Raw genomic sequence first — 21,896 nt, 5'->3', positions numbered from 1 at the left:
CATACCTGTTTCCAGCAAGAATAAATCTAGGAAATTGCAACCTAGGTGGTTTACTAGGGAAATAAAGCATAAAGTAAGGAGGAAAAGGGCTTTGTTCCAGCAATGGAAAATAACTGATGATGACAGAATTAAGCAAGAATATCTAAGTCTACAGGCTGAGTTAAAAAATGATATTAGACGAGCTAAAAGAAATGTCGAAAGGATGGTTGCATTGGAAGCTAAGGATGACGTTAAAAGTTTCTTCCAGTATTTTAACTCTAAAAGAGCTCTAAAACCTGAAATTACTAATCTGCAGGATAGTAAGGGTCTTATAATAGTAAACGACATTGATATAGCAAATGAGTTCAATGATAGTTTTGCACGGGTATTCACTGTTGAGGACCTTAGTAATTTACCAGTTATTACCTATCCAGCATTGTCTATAGCTAATATATATATAACTGAAGCAGATGTTTTGCAAAGCCTAGCTAAGCTCAAAATAAATAAATCACAGGGCCCTGATGGCATCTTACCTATAGTGTTAAAAGAGATGAGGGATATTATTTGCCGACCCTTAACTTTACTGTTTCAAAAATACTTATCTGTAGGTGTGGTACCTTCTGATTGGAAGCACGCCTTCATAACGCCTATTTTCAAAAAAGGGGATAGAAGTAATTTGTCTAACTATAGGCCAATCAGTCTAACTTGTATAACTGGTAAAGTTATGGAGGCTTTAATCATAGAGAAAATGATAGATTACCTGGACTCCAATAACATTTTGCGGGATAGCCAGCATGGATTTAGAAGAGGTAGATCCTGTTTAACAAATCTGTTGGAGTTTTTTGAGGAAGCTACTCAGGAAGTTGATGATAAGAAGGCCTATGATGTCATCTACTTAGATTTCCAAAAGGCTTTTGATGTTGTCCCCCACAAGAGGCTCCTACTTAAACTCAAAGCGACTGGTATTTTAGGTACCGTAGCGACCTGGATTGATAACTGGTTAACAGATAGGAAACAGCGAGTAGTTATAAGAGGCACAATGTCACAGTGGGCTTGCGTTCATAGTGGGGTACCGCAGGGTTCGATTTTAGGACCACTATTGTTCCTAATTTACATAAATGATATGGATACCAATATATACAGTAAACTGGTGAAATTTGCAGATGACACCAAGGTGGGTGGTGTAGCAGATACTGAATTAGTGGCTCAGCAGCTACAGCGGGATCTTGATTTAATTAGTAACTGGGCCTATACCTGGCAGATGAAATTTAACGTCGATAAATGTAAGGTACTCCATCTAGGGAGCAGAAATATAAAGTACAGGTATTTCATGGGTGTCACTGAAATAAAGGTAGCTGATCATGAGAAAGACCTTGGTGTGTATGTTGATGCTTCCATGTCCCATTCTCGCCAGTGTGGGGAAGCAATAAAAAAGGCCAATAGGATGTTGGGGTATATCTCCAGGTGTGTGGAGTTTAAGTCAAGGGAGGTAATGCTAAGATTATACAATTCCTTGGTGAGACCTCACCTAGAATATTGTGTGCAGGTTTGGTCACCATATCTTAAAAAGGACATTGTGGCCTTAGAAAAGGTGCAGCGTAGGGCCACAAAAATGATTCCTGGTCTTAGAGGAATGTCATACGAGGAACGGTTACTTGAGCTAAATCTGTTCAGTCTCAAGCAAAGGAGACTGAGGGGGGACATGATCCAGGTATATAAGATTCTAACAGGTTTGGATGCTGTTCAACCAAATAGTTACTTCAGCATTAGTTTAAATACACGAACTCGTGGCCATAGGTGGAAATTAGCGGGAGAACATTTCAAGCTGGATTTAAGGAAGCACTTCTTTACGCAGCGTGTAGTCAGAGTATGGAATAGCCTTCCTGATAATGTAGTGCAAGCTGAATCCTTGGGTTCCTTTAAATCAGAGCTAGATAAGATTTTAACGACTCTGAGCTATTAGTTTAGTTCTCCCCAAGCGAGCTTGATGGGCCGAATGGCCTCCTCTCGTTTGTATAGTTCTTATGTTCTTATGTTCTTATGTTTTGACATATGCTATTCTTTAATTAAAAGTAATTGTAATTTTTTCTATTCTTTACGTTAGGCAAAATAACAAATAAATTGTTTTTTTGTTTTTTTTTTATAAAATAAAGGTACTTTAATATAATTTTTTATAAAAAAATATATACACAAACTGGAAAAGTATCACCAACATGTTATGGTGCGTTCTATTTGGCTTCGGATCCAACTTTTGGTTGCCGAGATTATGTCACATGCGTTAAAAACTGAGTCGGATGCGTTCCATCCAGAAACAGCAATACTATGGACCCATATCAATTATTTAAAATATATTTTTTTTAATTATTTAAAAATATATATTTTTTGCTTAGCCGGACAACTTTTCGGGTTTAAGGTACCTCAGTTTAAATGGCCTTTATCTTTGTTCACTTACAATTAGCCCAAACTACCTTAATTCTGACAAATAATCTGACTAATCATGAAATCCAATTCTAGCCCGGTTAATTGTTAGCCATTTTTATCAATATCAGTTGATAACACCTTATGCGCAGTGCTTTACGTATAAAACTCCATAGCAGCATGTCCACAGATAAGTTGTACGGTATAGTGTGTGCGACCGATTTAATGAGCCACAAATGAATAGCAGTGCTTAAAAAGTATAAAACTACAATTTTCCCTTCTATTGATAAAGGGTGCAGCCATCTTGGATTCTGAACTCGGGATCCTCTGTGCTGCTCTGATAAATTTTCGGATCTCCGAGAAACGTGAGCACGCAGGTCGTCACTTCCGGCTTCAAAACTCAGAATCTGAGTTTCGATGGCAAATGGAACGCGCCATTAGTTTCCGAACCAGAGAGAAAAATATCTTGGACCATGTATACAGCAATGTAAAAGGAGCCTACAGTACAAGGCTGTACCCCACCTCCACTTCAGGTAGTCAGACTAAATCTCCCTGTGTCTAAATCCAACATACAAACAGATCCTGAAGCAGCCCCCCCCCCCCCCCAAGTAAAAAACCGTTAAAGTATGGACTGAGAAATTTCACCAACTGCTTCAGGATTGCTTTGAGTGTTCTGATTTGGAACTATTTAAAACTACTATTTTCCAAGAGGACAGTCTTGTATATCTGGATGGATATGCTACAGTGGTAACCAGTTACACCAGAACTTCACTGTAAACGACCTACAAATATACTTTGTTGTATATTTTATAGTAAATTACTGCCAACACAGATGCCAGTACAATACTGTAAATTTCACAGTAGGCCAATATATTTTACAGTTCGTTACTGCAATTTACAGTAATATCTTTAATTTGTTTTTTCTTTGTGCATGTAAGAGTGTTTGTGTCTGGATATGAGTGTATGTTTAAATATGTGTGTCATTCTGTCTGAGTATGTGTGTGATTTGTTTGTGTTGATCTATGTGTGGGTGCTTGTGTCTGTCTGGTATGTCCGGGTGTTATGTGTTTTTATGTCTGTATGTGCTATGATTTTGTCTGTATGTCTGTGTATATTATGATCGTGTCTGTTTGTGGTATATTTCTGTTGGTCTGTGTGTTAGTGTTTTTCTTTTTGTGAGTATGTGTCTGTGCATGTTATGATTGGCTCAAGGAGTGCGTCTGTCTGTGGGTGTTAGTATTTTTCTGTCTATAAACTTGTGACTGTGGTAAGAGATTAACAGGCACTGTGGGCGGAGCTTAGCGGGGGCTCTGATGATATCACAGATGGGGGTGTTTGACAGCTTCAGGAGGGGGGAGGTGGTTGCTCCTTTATGTTTATGTAGCAGATGTGGTATGACAGGAAAAGGTGAGAGAGGAAATGCTGTAGATGACGTCAGACGCTGGCGACTTGGCGGAAAATCTGAATGAACAGCGAGGACAGCGAGGGGAATTTGGAATCTCTTCAAGAATACATCGACTGGTACTTCGACATTATAGTTATGAAGAACGCAAATGCATCTTCTCCAGCCAAAAGCAAGACGCCGTCCTCCAAAAGAAGTCACCCGGCAGACTCCCCCGGAACAGCATCGCCGACTGGTAAAGATTTTGCCGATATCCTGGATTCAATCGACAAGCGATTGTCCAGCTTCGACGCGAGGTTGTCTCTGCTCGAGATTCTACATCAGGAATTCAAATCCATGAGGGAATCTTTGGAATTCAGCCAGCAGCAGGTGGAAACACTTGCTGCTGAAAACACCTCACTACGGGACTCGGTGAAGTCTCTTACTGAAAATGTGGCCAAATTTGGACATTTTAAGCAGAAGGAGCAGGTGAAGAGCCGCGGCAGGGAGCTGAAAGGAACGGACTTTGGCGTAAACGACCAGTTCCCCAAAGAGATCCTGGAGCGACGCCAAGTTCTGTTCCCAATCCGACGTGACTTCATTCAGAAGGGCTCCCAAGCTGTCATCGCTGTAGACCAGCTGTACGTGGATGGGCAGCTGTACCGCAACCCCAGTACCACGCCCTGGTTATATTAACGCCAGTCCAGATATGAACCCGTTATATATTTTTCTTATTTCCTCTAATCCTCTGCCATTAACATCTGTCTAGCTTATACATGTCAATCTGCTAATTTAATGTGATGTCATATCAAATACATCAATCTCCGCAGCGCTACAGTGCTAACAATATTTCCATTTCTCTCTTGTCCTCTCTTACCAGCTTGCCCCTTTGTATGTCTCTCTCAGTTCTCCCTTCTTTCACTGCACCGATCACCTGCTTTTCTACTCTGTCACACACAATACCCTCAATCGTTACGCATCTGCACGGCACGACCACATATATATGCACTCAGCGTCAACACAACCACTCTACTAGCAGTTCTAGTACTTAGACCTTTTAGGTCCAGGTTATAGGTGGAGTTAATGTTGGGGAGCAGAGTAGTGGGCGACAAAATTTATGTTGACTGGCAACTGACTTAACTTTTTGAAGAACTGAAGATTACCTGTTTTATTCCATTTTGATGATGTGAGTATACCCAGTGAATAATAACAAAAGTGGTGCCAAAACTACATGTAGTTGCTGCAGCTCATTTGAGACATTTTCAGTTAATAAGTTGGATAATCTTGTTGATCATGTTGAAACATTATGGGGCTTGGTAATATCGTGCAAAATCAATATTATTAATTGCACTTCAAACATTCATTAATCAGCGATATCTTTAGTACAGGAGGGGGTCTTGCACGTCAAGAGCACGACGGCCCGAAACTGCTTCCGGGACATCATGAGACACCTACGCTTTGATAACAAGGACACACGCACTCAACGTGTAGCAACGGACAAGTTCGCAGCAGTCTCAAATGTTTGTTACTAACTGCATCAAGTCTTACAACCCAGGCCAGCACATCACTGTCGACAAGCAACTTTTTCCAACCAAGTCTCGCTGTCCTTTCCAGCAGTACATTGCCTCAAAACCCGACAAGCTTGGAATCAAGTTCTGGGTTGCATGTGACTTGAAGTCAAAATACATGTGCAACGCTATCCCTTATCTTGGCAAGGACCTCAGTCGTCCCTCTGGGGAGAGACTGTCCGAGAATGTGGTCATGAAGCTGATGGAGCCTTTCATGGACAAGGGAAGAACTGTTACCACTGACAATTACTTCATTCTCACTTACTGGACGACTGCTCAGCCGGAAAACTACCCTTGTTGACACCATAAACAAGATTCGTTGCGAGCTTCTATCACTCTGGATAAGAGTGTCTGCTAAATGCCTTACATGTAAATGTTAATTACTAGCAAGTAATTGCCACACTTACAAAGGCAACCGTTCACACATGATTAAGGATATTAGGTAAAAACAACCGGGCCAAATGGCCCCTCTCTGGTAGAGCTAGGGGGATAGGGCCAAATGGCCCCTATCTGGTAGCGCTAGGGGGATAGGGCCAAATGGCCCCTCTCTGGGAGTTCTAGTGTTAAATGTATAACAATTTTAGTCGTTGAATTTCTGTAAACCAACACTGTTAATATTATAGCCGAGTCATGGTTTGAGGATGGTGTCACTTGGTGGCATTTCTTATGTGTGAGTTTGCATTTATTGACATTTTGTGAATTCTCATCAGGTGATTATCGAAAGACAAGAGAGAAACTGAGAGCCTCACTGACCTGTAACACGTCTGAGTTACAAACAGACGATGAGGAAGAAGTGATTAGGAAAAGAAAAATTAAGCCATGGTTTGATGTGTGAGACATAGGCAACATTTGAAAATAAGAACATTTAGGCAGATTTATTTAACCAAAGAGCACATACTAGGTGTTGCAAAACTCATATGTTGTGCTGCTACGGTAAGTTTCCGTAATTATCAAATAGTTAAGTAAAAGGTAGTATGTAGTGTGGTTCTTTGGTCTGCACAACTTCAAATGTCAAATGACACAGGGATTCATTGATAAGATCTATAGAGTAGACCAATTGAATATTTAGTGCCTGGTTGAATTTAAGCAATTCTTAGTCATTTTAATGCAGTTTATTGATGTAGTTTAAACAAACTGAACACAGTCTGATACAAGGAGTCTCTGTCGGTTTTGATTGTTTTTACTCGTGCCAAAAAATTAACTGAGCTTGATTGTGATTTGTTTTGTTTGTTAGGCACGTTTTTGGTGATACAGACTCAGACAATGAACTAGAAGTGGGTAAAAAGAGGAGATGCAGCAATATCTCCTCTGCACCAGCACCACCTATTCCTCCACCTACTCCTGACATACCATCTGATTCAGCTTGCCAGACCTCTACTGGACCTCTGCTAAACCTGAGGCATACTGAATATCCTTGTTTTATGAGTATGTTCCTCTGTTGTCATTGAATCATTCTGTAAGCACCGGTTATGCTAATATCCACCTATTAGCAGAGGTGGGTAGTAACGCGTTACATTTACTCCGTTACATTTACTTAAGTAACTTTTTGGAAAAATTGTACTTGTAAGAGTAGTTTTAATGCATGACACTTTTACTCTTACTTGAGTAAGAAATTTCAACAATTTCAACGTACTTTTACTCCGTTATTCTAAGACATATGTTGCTCGCTACTCGCTACTTTCATTTTAATAATCTGTTATTCGCTACACAGGTGATTTTTTGTCATACTAGTGGTATGGTACATACAAGGGCTCTGTCACATGATTCTTTTTCGCCAATCAAATGTAGCTAATAACGCATCACTTAGTTTTACCAATCAAATGGAGCCATACAGTCACACAAAATTTACGCGGCGCCGCACAGAGCAGTGACTGAAAGGAGAAAACAATGGCGCAAACAACGGCGTGTGATTTTGAACCAGAAGAAGCAGAACACCCCTGGCCTCACATTCGATCAATGTTTTCATTACAGACTATAAAACAGAACAGCTATGTCATGCACTGTCTTACGTGTCTGCCTAAGCGTGTCGACATTTCAACCTACAAGAACTCGACTTCGAACTTGAGGAAGCACGTTGCGGTATGTTGTAGTATATGTGTTTTGGCTGTGGATTTTATAACGTAATAACATCATAAATAACTGTCAAATGTACATTGCTTTTGAGTAATTTATCACAGTGCAGCCTCACAGACAGACACACATACACACTCACACACACACACACAGACACACACAGACACACTAGTGAATAGCAAAGCACAGTCACCGTGGTGGAGAGAAACTAAAGTGAAGTTCAGTGAATAAAACAATTTATAATAAAGAAAATCTTTTTTCTGTTAGGCACTGAGCATGTTTTTTTCAAATATCTCATTGAATTTCCCACCGTCATGGTGTGGTGTGGTGATGAGTCTGTCTGAATGGATAAATTCCCTGTAGCCCAGATATTTTTTCTGTCAACAGAGGGTTCACCCCAACAAACTGAAGAGGTACACAGACTTAATAGAGTCCCACAGAAAGCGAAAATCCTCCTCTTCTGATGAACCTCCTAAAAAGAATGTGAAGATCATAAATTCCTTTGCTGTCCCTCCACAGCAGGTAACACAAGCAAAGCTTGACAAACTTGTGCTAAGTTTTGTATGTGAAGCCAACCAACCATTTTCTGTGGTTGAGACACCATCCTTCAAGTCAATGTTAGAAACCTTGCAACCTCAGTGTACAGTAATGACAAGGAAAACGTTATGCTGTAGAATACAGGAATCTGCAAAGGACATGAAGAACATAATCAAAGATTTGAGCACTGTTAACCATGTTGCTACCACAACGGACTGCTGGACTGCCAGACAACGTAGTACTAGGTGTCATCTGTCACTGGATAGACCACAACTCTCTAGAGAGGAACTCCGCTGCACTGGTTTGTAGACGTGTCAAAGGCTCACACACGTTTGATGTCCTTGCAGCAGCATTAGAAGAACTTCATTCTGAATACCACATCTGTCACGATCGTGTTCGCGGCGAAGCGGCGATCGTGCGGGTCGGCAGGAATGGAGAGGCAAACAGGCAATAATCAGGGCTAACTGGGGTTTATTCGGGATGACAGGACCAGGAAACATTCACCCACACCGAATCCAATACGAATCCAATACAATGACAGACAAAGGGAACAGGTCAGACCAGGACTTAAATACAACGAGACTAAGCAAAGAAATCAGACAACGCTGGAAACGATAAGGGAAGCACAAGTGGGAATGCAGGGGGCGTGGCACACATGAGGAGCCGACGAGCAGGGCATGACAACATCAGGGAGAAAGTAACCAGGGGCCTCATGTATAACGACGTGCGTAGAATTCACACTAAAACATGACGTACGGACAAAACTAGGAATGTGCGTAAGCAAGAAAAAATCTAGATGCATAAAACTTCGTAAGCACAGATCGATGCACATTCCCTTTATAAATCCCAATGAGCGCAAAATTTTATGTACGTGAACGAGCCCAGAGCCACCCCCCCCCCCCATGATTATGCATATTTGAATATGTAAATCTGTATAAATACCTGCTTTGTTCTGTTTTTCTTAAACAACAATGGATAAAACACATGGGAAAAATAAGTATTTTAGTGAGTTTGAAGTGGAGGTCATGTTAACAGAAATCGAGAAAAGAAAAGTGCTATTATTTGGTGGTTTAATTAGTGGCATCAGCACCAAAGTTGACGGAGCAGCAAAACGTGGTGGAGTCAGTTTAAAGTGTTTTTATCTATTCGCACGGTGGCCGAAATTAAAAAGAAGTGGTCCGACATTAAAGTCGACGTGACAAAATGAGTGGCCACTCGCCGTAAGGGTCTTAACAGCACAGGCGGAGGGAGCGGAATCCCGGTCTCTCACTTTATCGGGTGAGGGGGACGCCGATGTCAGCGCGGGTAAGTTTTTCTCGTAGCATACTTGTTTGAATTACTTGCATGTTTATGAATAACAAGTAGGGCGCAGATGCGGTGTTACTTTTGTTTGTTTGTTTATTCTTACAGACAATGGTAAAAGAGGTGCCCCCAATGCTGAGGACGACACAGGCGTCGATGGTGCTGCCGAGCACACACTAACTGATTTTTGTTGTTTTCACAGTAAAATTACTGTATTCTCAACAGTTCATTGCTGTATTTGTTGTGTACAGTATGTTACTGTAAATGTTCATAATTTTTGCTGTTTTTGCACTAATTTACTGTATTTTTGACAGTTCATTGCTGTATATGTTATGTTACTGTAGATTAAATTAAAGTATATATAAAAAATAAATTTAAAGTAAATTAAAGTAAAAGACCGTCCTTGAATTCAGCGGAATATCATTTTATTTTTTTAACATCAGAGGTATAGACATTTTCCATTTTTGAAATTTAAAAATGTTTTAAAAAAATTTATAAAAAATTCAACAAGTATTTTTTTGCCAACCTGAACGATGGGACATTCTAAAACGCTTAACGTGAAAACGCTTAATGTGGTTTAATGTATCAAAACAGTGATCAATAATCACCAAATTTCTCACAGACGTATCATGCAGTTATAAAGACTTAGCAGTATAGAATCAGCGGCGGATCTGCCCTCAAGTCGTTAGATCCGCCATAATAGCCAACTCATATATACGACATGCGCCTAAGGAGCCATACTTTTAGTATACATACGTACATTTTACAGATTTTTTTGGACCCCCCCGTACGCACACATACGCTGGGTAGTTCAGTTACATGCACGTATGGAATGCAATCCAGCAGGTCAGGTATCGTGTACGAAACACTTAATTTTTAAATTTCTCAAGTTGATTCACTGCCCCCCCCCCCCCAGCATACGCATACGTACGCAAAATTCAGTCAAATTCCCCCCCTCCCCCTCCATGCGTACGCTAAAAGTATGGCCCCTAACCTATACGGCCCTTACAGCCCGCCTCCTTACAGCCCCGCCTCCATCATACAGTCAAATAGCTGCGCACATCGTACGCGCTCTTTTCAAGCCGTTCATCGGTTACAGCTCGGACTGATTTGGACAGCGAGACTTTAAATGAAGAGAGCTTCGACCTTCTTACACTAAGTAAACTGTTAAAATGTGCTTTCTTTGTGCAAGTAAAAAGCGGGTGAATATATATACCAGTCTGTATGCTGCATCTTTTTAACTTTATATATGACCATTGCGAGCGAATGTATATTTGAGTTAAAAATTGAGAAACGCTATATAATTTGAGCAGTATTTGGTCTTTGAGGCGAGATGACTTGGCTACATGGGGTTTTTTTGGTTTGTTTGCCTCTCGAAAAAAGAATATCACCATGAATGTACTAAAGTGTATTTTATAAGGTTTTGAATGTGGTTTGACTAGTTCGTGTTTGTCTCTCGGAAATAATGTTCTTACTCCCAAACTACTAAAATATTTTTAAAGCAACTACACATAGCAGCGTATACACGGAGGTAGCCATGTTTGTTCCGAGACGCACCAGAATTTCCTTTGTCCGAGTTGCCCCAGTGACGTAGCATGGTGGCTTACACTCTGAACTGTAATTCTATTTTACAAATTTATTTTTACTAATCTAATGTTTAGTTTGTTAAATCCACTAATTATGAATGTACTTGCATGTGTTCAGTTTAGGGAATACCATATCGTGACCGCGAACAGTATCCTAGCATGCAATATCAGATTTTTACCGGACTTGTTAGTCTTTTTGGTTTGTTTGGTTTTTGCCGCTCGAAAAAAGAATATCGCTATGAATGTACTAAAGTGTACTTCATAGGGGTTTTAATGTGGTTTAATATTCTTGCTCCCAAACTGATAAAATAGTTTTAAAGCAACTTTTTAATTTGTTTAAAAACTGGCTTGTTGCAACTGGCTTGTCTGTTCTCTTTTGTCCAAGGCCACAGACTGTGCAACTTCGAAGGGCCAAGACCATTTTGGATTCCAGCCAGTTCCACCGTATGTCCAGCTGCCATACCTTGTGACTGCTAAATATAACAATAAAAATATTGATTGGATAGAAATGTGTTTCATTTGCAAATATTGTTGCTACTCTGTAGGGATTGTTGCTGTTTTTGTCAGACATGTCCAAGAACACAGGAATCTCCCCAACTTCAGATTTTCTTGTGGAGTGGTTGGGTGCCCTTGTAGTTTTGGGACTGCCATCGCGCTTCAGGTTCAAATGTATCGTGCCCATTCAAAGTCCAAAGCAGTTGTCGAGAGGTCTACCAAAGGTATTGATATGACCTGCCATGTTGAGGGATGTGCATTCATCTCCACAAGCTTTGCCATTTTAAGTTAACATTTAACATGGCACATTAGAGATGGAAAGAATTGAATGCCCTTTTGAAAACTGTAGACTTAATTTCAGGGTCAGGTCTTCTTTCTTCTCACATGTGAGCAGAAAGCATCCAGTTGCGCAGGTTGCCTGTACATCTCGTGTGTACAATGATACTGCCATTATTTCTGATGCTGTTGATGGTGATGCTGGTGACACACACAGTGCAGATGTTTCTGAGGTTTGGGAGAGATCCTCGAGCAAAGTAGATGGAGATGTATTCATGACAAACTTAGCCCTCTTCTATCTTAGGATGCAATCTAAGATGCTTTTGCCAGCCACCACAATCTCAGCATTAATCGCAGAGTTTCAAGAACTGCATACAAATGGGATAGTGCATATGCTGGCTATAGTCAAGCGAGAACTGGACAAACTTGGTATTTCCAGGGATAGAATTTCTGAAATAATGCATGGGCTATCAAAAGAGAATTTAGTAAAGATGTATAATGATGGTGTGTTTCGATCAGATCAAACAAGACAGACATTTTTCAAGATGAAATTCAGTTACATTGAGCCAATTCAGGTTTATCTTGGTATAGATCCTAAGGGTAAAGAGTGTTTCTGCCAGTATGTGCCAGTTGAATGCACTCTAAAAGCCTTGCTAAGCCACCCATTGGTTCAGGCACAGTATAATGCTGCAAAGATGCGCTGTCCGGGAAACTCACATGTGTTAGAAGACGTGCATGATGGTAGAAACTGTAGAGAGAACACCCTCTTGCAGGATTTACCATCATCTGTCTCCATCATCCTATATCAGGATGCCTTTGAGGTTGCAAACCCCCTTGGATCAGGAAAAAGGAAGCATAAGCTCCTGGCTGTATACATGACATTGGGTGAAATTTTGCCACATAATAGATCCGTTGTAGATCCCATGCAGTTGGTGATGCTTTGCAAGGATGTGGATGTCCACCATTTTGGCCAGAACAAAGTGATTTCCCATGTAGTAAATGATCTAAAGGAAAGTGAAGAACTGGGCATTGTTGTAGACAATGGTGAGACTTTGCGGGGTGCAGTGATAGCAATTGTAGGCGATAACCTGGGGTCACATTCTGTTGGGGGGTTTACAGAAAACTTCAGCAAAAGCAAACATTTTTGCCGATACTGCCTTATAGATAGAGGAAGCTTTGAAAGGGAACCCACAAAGCTTGGTCCAGCAAGGACAAGAGAAACTTATAATGACTGTGTTGAGTTGTCCATGGGTCAGGAAGTCATCATAGATGGTGTGAAGTATGACTCGGTGTTCAACCAGCTGAGACATTTCCATGTCTGCCAGCCTGGCCTCCCACCTTGCCTAGGGCATGATTTGTTTGAGGGGATAGTGTCAACTGATCTTGCATTATATATCAGGGACCTGGTGTATGTTCGGAAACACTTTTCATATATTCATTTGAATAGGAGAATATTTCAACTGAAGTTCCAGGGCAGTGATGCTAATAACCGGCCATGTGAGGTGAGGTCAAATGGGGAGCGCTTGGGGGGGGAGTGCTGCTCAAAACTGGTGCTTTTTGCGGCTTCTCCCAATTCTTGTTGGTGATCGGATCAAGAATCCATTGGAAGACCAAGCTTGGCAATTGTGCCTTAAGCTCAGGGAGATAGTAGAGGTGATTTGTGCACCAAAGATCCATGTTCACCAAGTGGCATATCTCAAGATTCTCATCAGGGAGTATCTCCAGTCTAGAGTAGCTGTTTTTCCAGACAAGCCTGTAAAAATTTGGTCCTCTCATTCGCCTTTGGACATTGCGCTTTGAGAGTAAACACACATATTTTAAGCGGTGTGCACGGAAGCTCCACAACTTTAAAAATCTTTGTAGCACTTTGGCAGAAAGACACCAGCTGCTGCAAGCCTATCTTCACTGTGGAAATATTTTTCCTCCCATTCTCCAAGTAGGTCAGGCAAATCAGTTTGATGGCCAAACATACAATGCGGCAATTCAGGAAGTTGTGAGGTTCAAGGGCTTGACTGAAGACACCACAGTAGAAACACCTGCTGTAACGTACAAAGGCACAACATACAGAAAAGGCAAGAGTGTTGTCCTTGATGTCAATGATAGTGGCTATGTGCTAGGTAAGATTGTTGTAATACTTGTGCAACAGGAAAAGGTTTATTGTGTCTCAGAAATATCAGTCAATCCCAGTGTTGGACCTTGGTGTGCACTGTCTGCAGGATGATGGTGAGGCACTGTATGTTTGTGTATGTGCTGAGAGTCTTGCTGACTATTACCCATTGTCTGTGTATAGTCAGTTTGATCTCAATCTTGTAGTGCTGCATCATCTTGTAGTGCTGTCTGCCTTCGTGAAAAGTGATGGAGGACTTCGTAAGAGGCCGTCTTCCCCATCTGGATGGTGGTACTTCAAGGAGTCTACTTGAAGATTTGTCCAAAATGGGAGTACGTGAAGTTGAGGACTTTATGTACATCAGAGAGGACGACATCAGACAGCTGCTGCCAGTGGTTGACTGCAGAAAGCTACTGCATATATTCCACAACAGGGGTAAATGACTGTGTTCATGTAAATATTGTATTCTGCCTAGTTCGCATTGGGCACGATCACGATTCACACGATCTCCGCACCCTATTCCTGCCCAGCACAGTACATGGACCTCTACATTTCACGTACCTTGGGACAAGACCAGGCCAAGTCTACGGACATGCATTGAACATGGGCAAATCCCTCAAGAGACAGACAGGCGACACATGGTCAGAGTTATTGTCTGGAGACCCAGCTGTCCCTGCCCAACACACCAAGGATAATCCTACTGGGTAAAACTGCTATACCTATACACAATCACTGGACTAGACACTTTGTTTCACGTTTTAGAAACAATTGTTACAGATTATGTCTTTCTAGGAGATTCCATTCTGGCATCAAGAAAATGGATGCTGGCCATGGAGGGAAAGGTGGTCATAGAAGCCACTCATCTACAGCTGGACTTTACCTGTGCCATGGCTGTCCTATTTGCAGCATATTATGTATTTAACATTGAGTACAAAGGAGAGGCAGCAACAACACTGGAATTCATCCAGAGGTAAAATACTGTTCGGCAATTGTACTTGGCTCCGATGCTGTTTATTTGTGTGGGCTTCAGTTCTCACGCACACAATTCTTTGTGTTGTAGCTGGAATTTTTTATTTTTTATATTTACAGGTTTCTGGTAAGGATAAACCCTGAGAACTCCAAGTGCACATCCAGGTTTCATGTGAGCAAGAGGAGTGGGAAGACAGTGCAGAGGAAGACAGTGGCCCTGAATCCGCACGTCGCCTCATTTATCAGGGACTTTAGACTATGATTGGAAAAATCATCAAGGTAAGAGTATTTTTTAAATATATGTTCACTATTCTATTCACTCTATATATTCACTTAAATGTGACTTGATAATGTGAGGGATTTTAGGTGAATCTGTGATTTTGAATTTTTCTAATTTTTTTCTTGCAGGACCATCATATGTCTTGGGGTCTCTGCTCCACATGATGCCACCCCCTACTACCATCCTCCACATTTGCCCCAAATCATGCACTTGCAGCTTTCTGTGCAGATCGTCCTCTCCACAAATCCCAAATACCACCATACTCCACATCTGCACTTTCACCCTGCACCTCATCTCTAATGCTGCAATTCTGTTGTCCTGTGTCAGCACTACTGTATTATTGTTCAAATTGCACAATAAACTTGCAGCTTTCTGTGCAGATTGTAATTTTCATTATTTTACTAAATAAGTATTATACAACACAGCATACATAATGCTGTGGGTTGTGCAGTAGTACTGTAAAATGAATTACAGTAACGATACAATGCTGTACCTCTCCTGGAGCCGACACCTTATTGGCGAGCGATGGCGAGCGCCTGGTGGCCAGGCCTACACCCATGGGGCCTGGTCGGGCACAGCCTGAACAAGGCAAGTGGGTCCCCCTTCCAATGGGCTCACCACCCATGGGAGGGGCCATAGGGGTCGGGTGCAATGTGATCTGGGCAGCGGCCGAACGCAGGGACCTTGGCGGTCCGATCCTCGGCTACAGAAGCTAGCTCTAGGGACATGGAATGTCACCTCTCTGATGGGGAAGGAGCCTGAGCTGGTGCGCCAGGTTGTGAAGTTCCGGCTAGATATAGTCGGACTCACTTCGACGCACGGCTTGGGCTCTGGGACCAGTCTCCTTGAGGGGGGTTGGACCCTTTTCCACTCTGGAGTTGCCCGCGGGGAGAGGTGCCGAGCGGGCGTGGGCATACTTATTGCCCCCAGGCTGGGTGCCTGTACATTGGGGTTTACCGCAGTAGACGAGAGGGTAGCCTCCCTTCGCCTTCGGGTGGGGGGACGGGTTCTGACTGTTTGCTCTTATGTGCCAAACGGCAGTTCAGAATACCCACCCTTTTTGGAGTCCTTGGAAGGGGTGTTGGAGAGCGCTCCTCCTGGGGACTCTTGTTCTGCTGGGGGACTTCAATGCTCACGTGGGCAGCGACAGTGAGACCTGGAGGGGCGTGATTGGGAGGAACGGCCCCCCCGATCTGAACCTGAGTGGTGTTTTGTTGTTGGACTTCTGTGCTCGTCACGGATTGTCCATTATGAACACCATGTTCAAGCATAAGGGTGTCCATATGTGTACTTGGCACCAGGACACCCTAGGCCGCAGTTCGATGATCGACTTTGTAGTCACGTCATCGGACTTGCGGCCGCAAGTTTTGGACACTCGGGTGAAGAGAGGGGCGGAGCTGTCAACTGATCACTACCTGGTGGTGGGTTGGCTCCGCTGGTGGGGGAGGAAGCCGGCCAGGACTGGCAGGCCCAAGCGTATAGTGAGGGTCTGCTGGGAACGTCTGGCAGAACCTCGTCAGGGAGAGTTTCAACTCCTACCTCCGGCAGAACTTCTCCCATATCCCGGGGGAGGCGGGGGACATCGAGTCCGAATGGGCCATGTTCCGTGCCTCCATTGTGGAGGCGGCTGACCGGAGCTGCGGCCATAAGGTGGTCGGTGCCTGTCGCGGCGGCAATCCCCGAACCCGCTGGTTGACAGCAGTGGTAAGGGATGCCGTCAAGCTGAAGAAGGAGTCCTATCGGGCCTTTTTGGCCTGTGGGACTCCAGATGCAGCTGACAGCTACCGGCAGGCCAAGCGGGATGCGGCTTTGGAGGTTGCTGAGGCAAAAACTCGGGTGTGGGAGGAGTTTGGCGAGGCCATGGAGAACGACTTCCGGACGGCTTCGAGGAGATTCTGGTCCACCATCCGGCGGCTCCGGGCGGGAAAGCGGTGCAGAATCAACACTATTTATGGTGGGGATGGTGCGCTGCTGACCTCAACTTGGGACGTCTTGGGTCGGTGGAAGGAATACTTCGAAGACCTCCTCAATCCCACCGACACGCCTTCCGATATAGAAGCAGAGTGTGGGGACTTGGGGGTGGACTCGCCTATTTCTGGGGCGGAGGTCACTGAGGTGGTCAAAAAGCTCCTCGGTGGCCGGGCCCCGGGGGTGGATGATATTCGCCCAGAGTTCCTCAAGGCTCTGGATGCTGTGGGGCCGTCCTGGTTGACACGCATCTGTGGCATCGCATGAACATCGAGGGCAGTGCCCCAGGACTGGCGGACCGGGGTGGTGGTCCCCCTCTTTAAGAAAGGGGACCGGAGGGTGTGCTCAAACTATAGGGGGATCACACTCCTCAGCCTCCCTGGTAAGGTCTATTCGGGGGTCCTGGAGAGGAGGGTCCGCCGGATTGTCGAACCTCGGATTCAGGAGGAGCAATGTGGTTTTCGCCCTGGCCGTGGAACAGTGGACCAGCTCTATACTCTCAGCAGGGTTTTGGAGGGTTCATGGGAGTTTGCCCAACCAGTCTACATGTGTTTTGTGGACTTGGAGAGGGCATTCAACCGTGTCCCTCGGGGAGTCCTGTGGGGAGTGCTCCGGGACTATGGGGTTCCGGGCCCCCTTTTAAGGGCGGTTCGGTCCCTGTATGACCGGTGCCAGAGCCTGGTCCACATGGGCGGCAATAAGTCGGACTTGTTTCCGGTGAGGGTTGGACTCCGTCAAGGCTGCCCTTTGTCACCGATTCTGTTCATAGCTTTAATGGACAGAATTTCTAGGCGCAGCCAGGGCGTTGAGGGTGTCCGGTTCGGTGACCTCAGGATTAGGTCTCTGCTTTTTGCGGATGATGTGGTTCTGTTGGCCTCATTGGACCGTGACCTTCAGCTCTCACTGGGGTAGTTCGCAGCCAAGTGTGAAGCGGCTGGGATGAGAATGAGCACCTCCAAATCCGAGACCATGGTTCTCAGCCGGAAAAGGGTAGAATGCTCTCTCCGGGTTGGGGATGGGGTCCTCCCCCAAGTGGAGGAGTTTAAGTATCTCGGGATCTTGTTCACAAGTGGGGGAACGATGGAACGGGAGGTTGACAGGCGGATCGGTGCGGCGTCAGCAGTCATGCGGGCGCTGCATCGGTCTGTCATGGTGAAGAGAGAGTTGAGCCAAAAGGCGAAGCTCTCGATTTACCAGTCGATCTACATTCCTACCCTCATCTATGGTCATGAGCTATGGGTAGTGACTGAAAGAACGAGATCGCGGGTGCAAGCGGCCGAAATGAGTTTCCTCTGCAGGGTGGCTGGGCTCTCCCTTAGAGATAGGGTGAGGAGTTTAGTCATTCGGGAGGGACTCAGAGTAGAGCCGCTGCTCCTCCGCATCGAGAGGAGCCAGATGAGGTGGCTCGGGCATCTGATTCGGATGCCTCCGGGACGCCTCGCTGGGGAGGTGTTCTGGGCACTGGGAGGAGACCCCGGGGAAGACCCAGGACACGCTGGAGAGACTGTCTCCCGGCTGGCCTGGGAACGCCTCAGGATCCCCCCAGAGGAGCTAGATGAAGTGGCCGGGGAGAGGGAAGTCTGGGCTTCGCTGCTGAGACTGCCGCCCCCGTGACCCGAGCCCGGATAAGCGGAAGATAATGGATGGATGGATACAATGCCGTACTCCAAAAAAAAAAAAAAAAAAACAGTAAAATACTGTAAACTGAATTACAGTAAAGATATAATGCCATACTCCAAAAAACAGTAAAATACTGTGATTAATTCTACAGCATGCTTAAAAACTACTGTAATTGGGTTTACGGTAATTTTACTGTGTTAAGTACAGCAATTACTGGCCCGTTGTTGCCAGTAAGTTACTGTTAATTTGACAATAAATGTTTTACAGTGTACTCTCCTGAAAAACTTTCCACAAAGCCCGCAATCCCATGAGCACCCAGATTGTCTGCAGCTACACATTGTACTGTGCCTTTAATATTTTTTCCAATCTGTGGGACAAATACCCCATGTTCTTCCAAGACAACCAGATCACGCAAAAGAGGTTCAAGCACTTAAACTATAAGCTAACAAACGTGCCAGACTCACCGCTCTCAAAAAAACAAGCACTTCAGAAATATAGAACGAGTGTTGTATCACACACACACACACACACACACAATTAAATCATGCTCAATAATACTACAGATGAAAAACGTCCACCTACCTCTCCCAAACCGTTGGCAAGTTTGTTGCCACCTTCTGGATGTAAGAAGTATTTCAATCATAATTCATTTAAAATAAATGATTTGTGATTAACCAATGCATGATTATTTTGTACACATAACGAAAGACATTTACATAAAATATTTTTTTCTAATAAAGTCTAACTTGACAAAGATATGTATTTTAATTAAACTGAAAACATAAAATTAATATACAGTGAACAGCCCACCTGATTCACTTTTTTGAGTGTAAGGCGCAGCTTTAAAAACTGCATAATGCCACAGCTTCTAAAGATACGATAAGGCAGACTGCCGAAAGCGAACTGGATATTGCAATGCGCAACATTTTATCAAGAATGGATGTTGCTGACCACGAAAAGGTCCGCTTGGTGCTACAGAGATATTTGACCTTGGTCGGGCAAGGTGATAATGAGCCTATATCTTTGACACTTCCCCCTGAAGAGGCCGTAGTAAATAATGCAGGGGGGCACGCCCCACTGATGATTCTGAGGATACCATCATGGAAGATGTCATTAAAAATGTTGCATCACATAAGAAAAAAAAGGTTGAATATATGGTGGGCAAAGTGCTTGAAAACTCTGCCGTCACTGCGTGGAACCCACATGGGGAGTTTGTTTTTAATGGTAAAAACAATTGCGGGGTCCCATATGCTTGATTTGCTTAAAAACATTACCCACCCGCATAATGTGAATGAGGGGAGAAGACCTGTGGGATGGGGCAAATCTCTACAAGGATTGGCAAGACTCAACATGCCTTGCACCCTCATACCCAACCAAGATGTCTGCAGTCTCATAGAAGCAATCAAGAACAAGCACCACACCGAGGAGCCACGTGACAGTACACCCCAAGGTATTAGCCGGTCACCGCGGACCCCGCAGAAATTCCCTTTCCACTACAGATGCCTTGACATCGTTACCAGTGGTGAAATGTATTATTTCATGTTTCTCGGTAACCTTACGAAATGAAGTGTTAAACTCTGTCCCGTGATCGGTTTGTAGCTTTTTGGGGGTCCTGCCTTCAGAGAGAATGTTTTAGAACACTCTTTACCTCTGCCCGTGTCTTGCTTTTAAGTCATCGCACCCATGCGTATTTTGATAGAATGCCTATATACGTTAACATGCATTTAAAATGATCATTCTGTTCTGCGCAAGCTGACATGTACACTGAGTCAGCTTGCCATTGAGAATCAATATTAGTCACAAAGACTATTCCTTTTAAAGTCAAACCTAAGCGGTTTATGTAATGTGTATGCATCTTCAAATAGCCATGTTGCAACTTGTTTATTTATATTACACACACACCTTCATCTATCAGTGATCTGTATAATCTGTTGGGGCAGCTAAAAGACCCAGGGTTTGATGGCGTATAATAGACACGTTTGAGGTGCTTGTTATCCATCGTGAACCTCCAGCAATGATGACTTTTTTTTGAGTCAACTCATTTTATTTAGAAAGCATGTAAAAAAAAATGCCACACACATTTTGATCGAATATTTCAGCGTTTACACATATATCCCAGAAATCATTAATTCCTCCATCTACAGCGCACTCATAATCTTTCCCTTCAATATCACTTTAACTCGCACCATTTCTCCCTTACATTTATTTCATCTCTAAGCTCACATGACAGCCTCAACAGCACCTTGTACTTTCATGGGTGAGGGGTGAGGATTGAACATCGTGACCGCTTTCGTGATGACATGTTTAAACCACGGTCTATACAGCTTTTTCATCAACCTTTCAAAAATTGTTAAAGTAGTAAAATGGTTCGGGGGTCGTACAGGCACATGTGCCGACGCTGGCTTGGGTGATTCACAGGAGCACCTAACACAGGTCTTCTGCATGTTCTCCTCAATTACTCGATCCAGAATGCAGGCCAGAGACCCTTTGATTATCTGCATGGCAGAGTCAATGATGTTTCCTCCCCAATCATCTTCAGATTAGGACAGCACCGCAAAATGCTCGCAGAGCTCCTTGATTGTCGGTGACGGGAGCCGTGATGTACCCATGAATACATGCAAGGGTGACAACCACCACTTCTACCGCCGATACCGGCCGTTGCGCCCATGTCGGTCTCGAAGGGGGTGCTGGTGACAGGCATGGGTCACCGTACGAACCCCATGATGCGTCTTGCTGAAGCTCAGATGGGGTGTCCAGTCACAGCCCAAATGTTGTTGGCTGTATCGATGGAGACCAAGATGGGATCTGCTGAGGGTCAGTTTCAGCGTTGTTCAGCAGCAGTCCAAAAGTATGTTCGTCCATCAGAGGCGGACAGGACAGACCCGGCTGCGTGGCCCCTTCAGGAGGTGTCGGGATGGTTGAAGTTGTCTGTCTGCACGCCATTGCTCGCTGGGTAGGTGTGTCTCGTCTTGAGTGCTGGCTCACAGATGTGATGGGTATTACTACATTTTCACCATGGTTAAGTGCAGCCTTCTCTCATCTTATTGGTTATTGGCAGAAGTGGGTTGGCCTAATGATTCCCGCTGACCACACTTTGTTCAAACTCGAGTTTTATGCAAATACATTCATTATGCAAGAATACACTACACCTAGTGCCATACTTGTGATGCCTCGACGGTTTGCAGGGAGCCCATGTTGGGTTTAACGGCAGTAAATTGAGGGGAGGGGGCGTCACTGGGGTCAAACTCTGTGGGCTCTGAGATCAGCAACAAATTGACCGCTGGTAGCCATTTTGTTTCCAGTTTGAGAGCTGCTTGATGCTACGAGTTGGCTCTTT

The sequence above is a fragment of the Brienomyrus brachyistius genome, unplaced genomic scaffold (genome assembly GCF_023856365.1).
Source record: "Brienomyrus brachyistius isolate T26 unplaced genomic scaffold, BBRACH_0.4 scaffold27, whole genome shotgun sequence".
NCBI classification, from domain to species: domain Eukaryota; kingdom Metazoa; phylum Chordata; class Actinopteri; order Osteoglossiformes; family Mormyridae; genus Brienomyrus; species Brienomyrus brachyistius.
The sequence above is the reverse complement of the archived record's forward strand: the minus strand, read 5'-3'. Positions refer to the sequence as shown.